The following is a 6,728-nucleotide window of genomic DNA, read 5'->3' as shown; positions in this document are numbered from 1 at the left end:
TCTAGATTTAGCCCAAGATTTCTCTCTTAATATAATATGTTTGGAATAGATTCTTGCTTTCTCAAGACTCAAACCAATGTTCACAAAAACTAAGGTTAAATGTAAAATAAACTCAAAAAGTTTCCCAAATAACCTTAAAGGAAGGTTTTAAACCTTAAAAGTTAAATTTTGATTCAAGAATCCCTTCAAATGTTGAAGTTGAAGCTCAAAAGGCTTTTGCATTTGTGAGTAGAGATGTTTTTGGTGAATATTGTTTTAGGGTAAGTGTCCACACGAAAAACCCAAGGTTTGACGTAAAATGAACTGCAAAATTTTCAAAAAGACCTTCAAAATCTGAAGAAAATCTTGGAACTTACGATAGATTAGTTACAAAAATGGCAAATACATGTAAATTGATTGAAAATCTTGTATTTTTCTTGAACCATTATTTTAAATGCGAACACAGTAATCTTCTATCTATACTATTAGTTAAGGAAAGGTGGGGGGCGGGTGCCACGTGGCAGCCCCTCACCTCCCCCACAAAAAACAAAGAGAACGTGGGGGCGGGTGCCATGCGTCCGTGCCACGCATCGAGCACCCGCCCCCCTCCTAAAAAGCGCCGGGGCAAGCCTAGGCGCAAAGCGCCTATACATATTAACATAATGTTCTGCGGGGAGCCGTGTGGCGCACATGGAACCCCCCACAAAACCTTCCGCGGCGACTGTGGTGCCCGTGTGACACGCCCAGCCAATCCCGCACAACTCTACCCACGCACAAACACAGCTGCGCACAAGCACACGCCCACACACTCGTCCAAACCTGCCCATCACATGGGCACTGGGGCGTGCGGTGCGAGGCACCTTGTAATGTATTTTAACTTGTGAGGTATGAGAAGTAAAGAAAATATACATTGTCAAAATGATGGAGTCTAGTGGAGTGTCGAGTCTGAGGATATTATTTATGAGCGTCATCATGATATCATTTACAAAGAACCTAAAAAGGAACGATGTTGGCTGCATCGTACTTTGCAAGGGCCACGCCAGAAAAGGAAGATTCTCATTGACATGAGCGCATGTGAATGGGCCCATCGCAAGCGCTCGCTCTCTCTCTCTTTTTTTTTAGTAAAACGCTCTCTCTCTCTCTCTCTCTCTCTATCTCTCTCGCGTGCGCGATGGGGATTCATACCCCAAAGTAGAAGAAGGAAGAAGGAGAAGCAAACAATAATTCTCTCTCTCTCTCTCTCTCGGGATGGGGATTGATACCACATAGAAGGACGAAGGAGAAGCAACCAATAATTGTCTCTCTCTCTCTCTCTCTCTCTCTCGGGATGGGGATTGATACCACAAAGTAGAAGGAAGAAGGAGAAGCAAACAATAATGATGCACAGAGAGAGAGAGAGAGAGAGAGAGAGATAAGCCTTACAATGCATCCAAGAGGCAGCGCCATGAGGCTATATAAAGGGCGACCAGCAATGCAAGCTGATCACAGGCAATCTTAAGAGAGAGAGAGAGAGAGAGAGAGAGGAGAGCATAAGGAGAAGAAGAAGAAGGAAGAAGTGAGAGAGAGAGAGAGAGAGAGAGAGAGGATGTCTTGCTGCGGTGGCAAATGTGGCTGCGGGTCAAGCTGCGGATGCGGCAGCGGCTGCACGGGGTAAGTCATACATAACCGCACCACCTCTGAGAGAGAGAGACACAGACAGAGAGAGACAGAGACACAGAGAGAGAGAGAGAGAGAGCGAGAGCGCTATCTCTAACAATACTCACCATCAGCCTCCTCCTCCTCCTCCTCCATGAATAATCCCACGCTTATCAGCGCGTCTTTTTTGATTGCATCTCGTTGTATCTCTGACAATACCCACCATCAGCCTCCTCCTCCATGAATCAGTGGATAATTATTCTCTTGTACATCGTTTTGCTCCTCTTCCGATGGCTTATTACCCCTTCTCATTTGTTTGGCTTTGTTGGTTAATGATGTTTGATGAATTAGCTGCAAGAGGTCGGAGTCCCTCTTCACCATCCCGCAGCTCCTCCCCACCTCCTCCCCCGCCATGTCAAGGTACGAATGCTTGCTTACAGGCTTTCGATTCTCGAACGTTTCTAACTACTCAACAAAAGTATGCTAAATTTTGAGGATTGAGTATTTCAAGTGTCAGTGAGTATTGAGTATTGTGAACCGAACGTTTATAATGTCATTGGTAAAGCTAATAAGTGATTACTACCTTAGCATGATTGTCAAGCACAAAGATTTCTCCCTCACATCAAGAACTGGGCCAAAACCCAATAATTCAAAAGACAACTGACCCAACCAAAAAACTAGTGTATCATTTTCCAATACTCCACTATTAATTTCCCTCATAAGTAAAGCTTATGAATGTTTAATAATTTACTATGATTCATCAAGTACTCAACTACACTTAGGCCTCACAACATATCTAGTGGCTTGTTGCACTTCAAAACAACTCATATATACATTGAGGCTTGGGCCAATGCTTACACACCTCTCCTTTCTGTTTAATTGCTTCAGGGGCTTTGATGATGGAGCTTTATTTGCCAAGACTGAGTTTGAGAACACATGCACACGATGTGGATGTTCCCCTTGCTCTTGCAACAAATGATGACATGAACAAGTCATGATATGATATGAGGCCTCCTAGTATTGCAACTATGCATGGCATGGAAGCAACTCTATTACAAGGCTTGGGGCTATCATATCTTGATGACTTACATCAAGATGATGAATAATACTATAATGTAAGACTTGGAATATTACTAGATTGAACTTCTTATGCAACTAATATGACCATTTTATTTTCTCTCTTACAAAGATGTTTGTGTATTTGTGTTTGTGTATATGTGCACATGTGGAATGCTAAAGTGATGTGCCAACGTAGTCTAAGTGGAGAAAATTCTAATCTTTCAATGAAACAACTTATGGTCCAAGTCCCCCTTGGTTAATCGGCATGACAATATAATGAAGTGGAGAAAGTTCTAATCTTTCAATGCAGCAACTTATGGTCCAAGTCCCCCTTGGTTAATCGACATGACAATATAATGACATATTCAATAATGCGCCAAACTTATGTTTCATAAAACTATTGTGGCATATTGCACCTTGGAATAAGGCAAAAGTTAAAATTGATTACTTAAAGTAAATTTATAGTTCAAGCGCCCTCTATATGAGTGGGAAGTAGAACTACTTGAGGCTTTATAAGTGGATCTCATTCCTACCTTCAATTCAAATCAAGTGCTATTGGAAGGGTTGGTATGAGTCCATATTGTGGTAAATCACATAAACCAAAACGAAGGCAAATCTAGTATAAACAATGGTATGATTATACATGGGTTTGATTATTAGGTCAACACTATATTCAATATTAAAGGAGAAAAGAGGGAGAGAATGGAGAAAGAAAATAGAGCAAAAGAGAGAACAACAAGAATAATGAGAAAAATGATGATAATATTTTCAAAAATTAAAAAGAAAAACAAGTAATTTAATGTGGGAAAAATCACAATCATAACAACTCTTCATGGTATTAAACCACACTCTCACTAGCACACTTCATAACTCTATTGTTAGTCGTGGTAGATCAATTAGTTTGTGAACTCATCACCCAAGTTTACGTTGCAATAGTTCCACCTCCATTTGAGTTCCTTGATATTATTGGTACACAAATTTTCTAGGGCATGCTATGGCCTTCAAACTATTGAAACTAGGGAAATTTTATTATTAGAAGTTAGAACCATGTCTCGTTGTTTGAAAGTAGGGTGGAAAGCCATCTGTTTGTTTTTTTGCATGCTCCTCTCACAAGCCTATAGGGGAAGAGACCTAGAGAAGTATAGGGACCTGAGATGGAGTTCCTAATGTCTAAAAACCCTCCAATGGAGAGATGGAGTTAGATGCGAAAGGAAGAAAGTTTGATCCACAAGTTGCTTTTATGCTATCAATGGTTGTAGATATCCAAGATCTTTGTATTGTGAAAAGGGAAGTGTTTGAGAGTACCAATAAAAGAGTTCACAAAGCATGCATTTTTTGAGAAGAAAACTATTGATTTCATTATTTCAAAGTGCAATATATATGAAGGGAAGGGAGAAAAGAATATAATCAAAAATTTTCCTAAGAAACTTACAAGGTATAAGCAAGGCTTTACAAACCTAGGTATAAGCAAGGATTTATAAACCTATATGCATCATTCGATGGGCTCCCCTTTGATGCCTAACTACTCAACTTGCATGTAAAGAGTCACATGAAATATAAATTTTCATTATATAACATAAATGGCTTTTTTTGTGGAAATGTGCATTAATAAAATGTGAGGTTAAGAAAATCATATATTATGGTGTTGCATGAAATAAAAATAGCCATGGAAGAGATTGAGAAAAGACTTTTTCAAAGTCCACACATGCTTTCTTGAATCATAGGTAAGAGGCTGTGGAGGCACTTTACTATTGGTAGGCCATTGGTAAGGGAATCCTTACGTTGGATCATTGTTTTCAAACATTATGATGGATGTGGTTTGGGAATTCAAATAGCAATAGATGGTGACAAGATAGAGATGATTGCATTTTACATGCATCATGTATCAAGGGAGAGGAAAATAAAATGGAAAAGGTTGAAAGGTTGAATTAAAAATTAGATTAGACAAGACTATGCTTGTGGATAACGTGATTGAGACTTGCAATGATAGATTGTTGTTTGGAAAAAAGATAAGTCATAGCAATTGTCTTGTTGTTTGGAGAAAAGGTAAGTCAATAGTTGTCTTGTTGTTTGGAAAAAGGGTATGTTAGTAGATGCCTAGGAAACAAATTGTAACAAATACTAAGAATCTAGGTGCCATGGTGTTAGAAAAATGTTAAGTGTTGTAGAGACTATTCATCATGTAGCACCTAGCTAAAGTGGATTATATGCTTTTTGGGAAACTGAATGCTAAATCCAAAGAAAGGCTACTATTTGATGGCCGATACCCACTAAGATGAAAAAGAAAAGTAAAAAGCAAAGGACTTTTCTCTTTACGTAGTAGATTAGCTTGGGAAGATGATATATTGAAGTATTGGATTCCTATTGTATGCACACATTAGAAATTGGAACATGCATGTGGATGGTTGAGTTTGTATTCCTCCCTTGTATATCTTCTACCCAATTGATGTTGGTTGAGGTACTGAACTTTCCTTCTTATTAGTTGCTCTACTTGCCATCTTGGTTGCACGCAATGATCTTTGCACATGCAACCAATATGTTGATTCTTACTATCAATCATATCCCTTTTATGTTTTTGGGTAAGAAGTTGTAATAATAATATCTACTCTTGTAATTTATATATGAATCACAATTGAATCCTCTCTCTTGAATTGGTCATGCAATTGCTCTTCTAAATTTTCTCCATCCTATGTTCTTTTGTGCTTTGTGTGATTGGGTTATAATAGCACCATTGCTTTGCTTCTTTTGCAATTCGTTGTAAAATAGTAGGTTTATAGTCATGCTTGAAAGTATTTGAAAGTTTAGGGATGTTTTTTGACACTAATATATAATCTTATCAAATTTGCTGGTCTTTGGGTCCATAGATCAAGAAACATACTTGCCAAAAGGTGGACTATACAAATGGATAGGGTGCCAAAAAAAAAAAACCGGCAATAGTGGACCTATTTTCAATTAATCTGAGCTCAATTGGATCTATTTCCACTTAAGAATTTTCTTTGAATTGTTTTAAATATTGGAGATTGGGTTGTGGAATACAATTTCTGTTTATATCATCTCAGTCTGAGCTCTTGTTTGAAAGTTAAATTAGTTTTCTACACATTAGGCATGTAGACAATTTATTGCTTGGACATCCACACTTTCATTGAGATTTATTTAATTTATCAAGGATTACTCTACTTTGACCTACCTTCTTACTATGTGGATATAGGAAAGAGGCCCTTATCCTTACTCCTAACATCCATGAGTATCCCCATTGGGAAGGTGAGAATCATCAATGTTACAAGTGCCTTGGAGTCCACATTAGAGCCCTATCTAAACTTCAACTCAAACTTAAGGGTGGTAGGCTTAGGCAATATAATGAAGTTTATAAGAGAAGTGATCCAATTCATGAGGCAAATGAAGCTAATAGCCTTTCAAAATAGTATGAAGATATATGAGTACTAGGCAAGATTGAGCTAATAGCCTTTCAAAATAATATGAAGATATATGAGTGCAAGGCAAGATTGGTGGGATTGTTATAGGAAGGTAGGATTGGTATGAGGGGATGCTAGATGGTACTGCCAAGGGAAGTTGGCCTAGACTGGTCATGGCTTTACATGCCTAATACAAAAGAAAATAATGTGATTCAATTCATGAGTAGATTGAGCTAGTAGCTTTCAAACTAATGAAGAGACATATGAGCATAAGGAAAGAATTGATGGGGCTACCATTGGACGGTGAAACCAAGGATTGGAACACGAAGATGATGGATGGTTCCTCAAGGACCCTACTAAGGGCAATTGGCCCTCCTAGACTAGTCGTGGCTTTGTAGGCCTAATAGATAAGATCTCAAGTTGGGTAGATATAGAAAGAGTTGACATGTCTGTAAAAGAGGAACATGTACATATACAATAGCATATAGCCCAATTTTAAGCTTTAAGGAGGAAGCTGGATAGAATTGCATTATAGCTTAGTGCTTACATTATGAAAGAGAAGTTTGTAACTTCTCTACATCTTGGCATTAGAAGAAAGATGATGATTAAAATTGAGAAATGTATGACTAAGAAGCTTTAGAG

The 6,728-nt window shown here is 38.3% G+C and overlaps 1 long non-coding RNA gene across 1 annotated transcript; it reads left to right on the top strand.

Annotated features, from left to right (window-relative positions):
- Positions 1–1,458: 1,458 nt before the first annotated feature.
- Positions 1,459–2,802, top strand: LOC148012407 (uncharacterized). Its single transcript, XR_015689073.1, has 3 exons — positions 1,459–1,629; positions 1,966–2,034; positions 2,503–2,802. It is a non-coding gene; the product is annotated as an uncharacterized LOC148012407 (long non-coding RNA).
- The last annotated feature ends 3,926 nt before the right edge of the window (positions 2,803–6,728 follow it).

The sequence above is a fragment of the Lygodium microphyllum genome, chromosome 27, assembly GCF_053477565.2.
Source record: "Lygodium microphyllum isolate KBCC chromosome 27, Lygodium_microphyllum_v1.1.10, whole genome shotgun sequence".
NCBI classification, from domain to species: domain Eukaryota; kingdom Viridiplantae; phylum Streptophyta; class Polypodiopsida; order Schizaeales; family Lygodiaceae; genus Lygodium; species Lygodium microphyllum.
The sequence above is the reverse complement of the archived record's forward strand: the minus strand, read 5'-3'. Positions and strand labels throughout refer to the sequence as shown.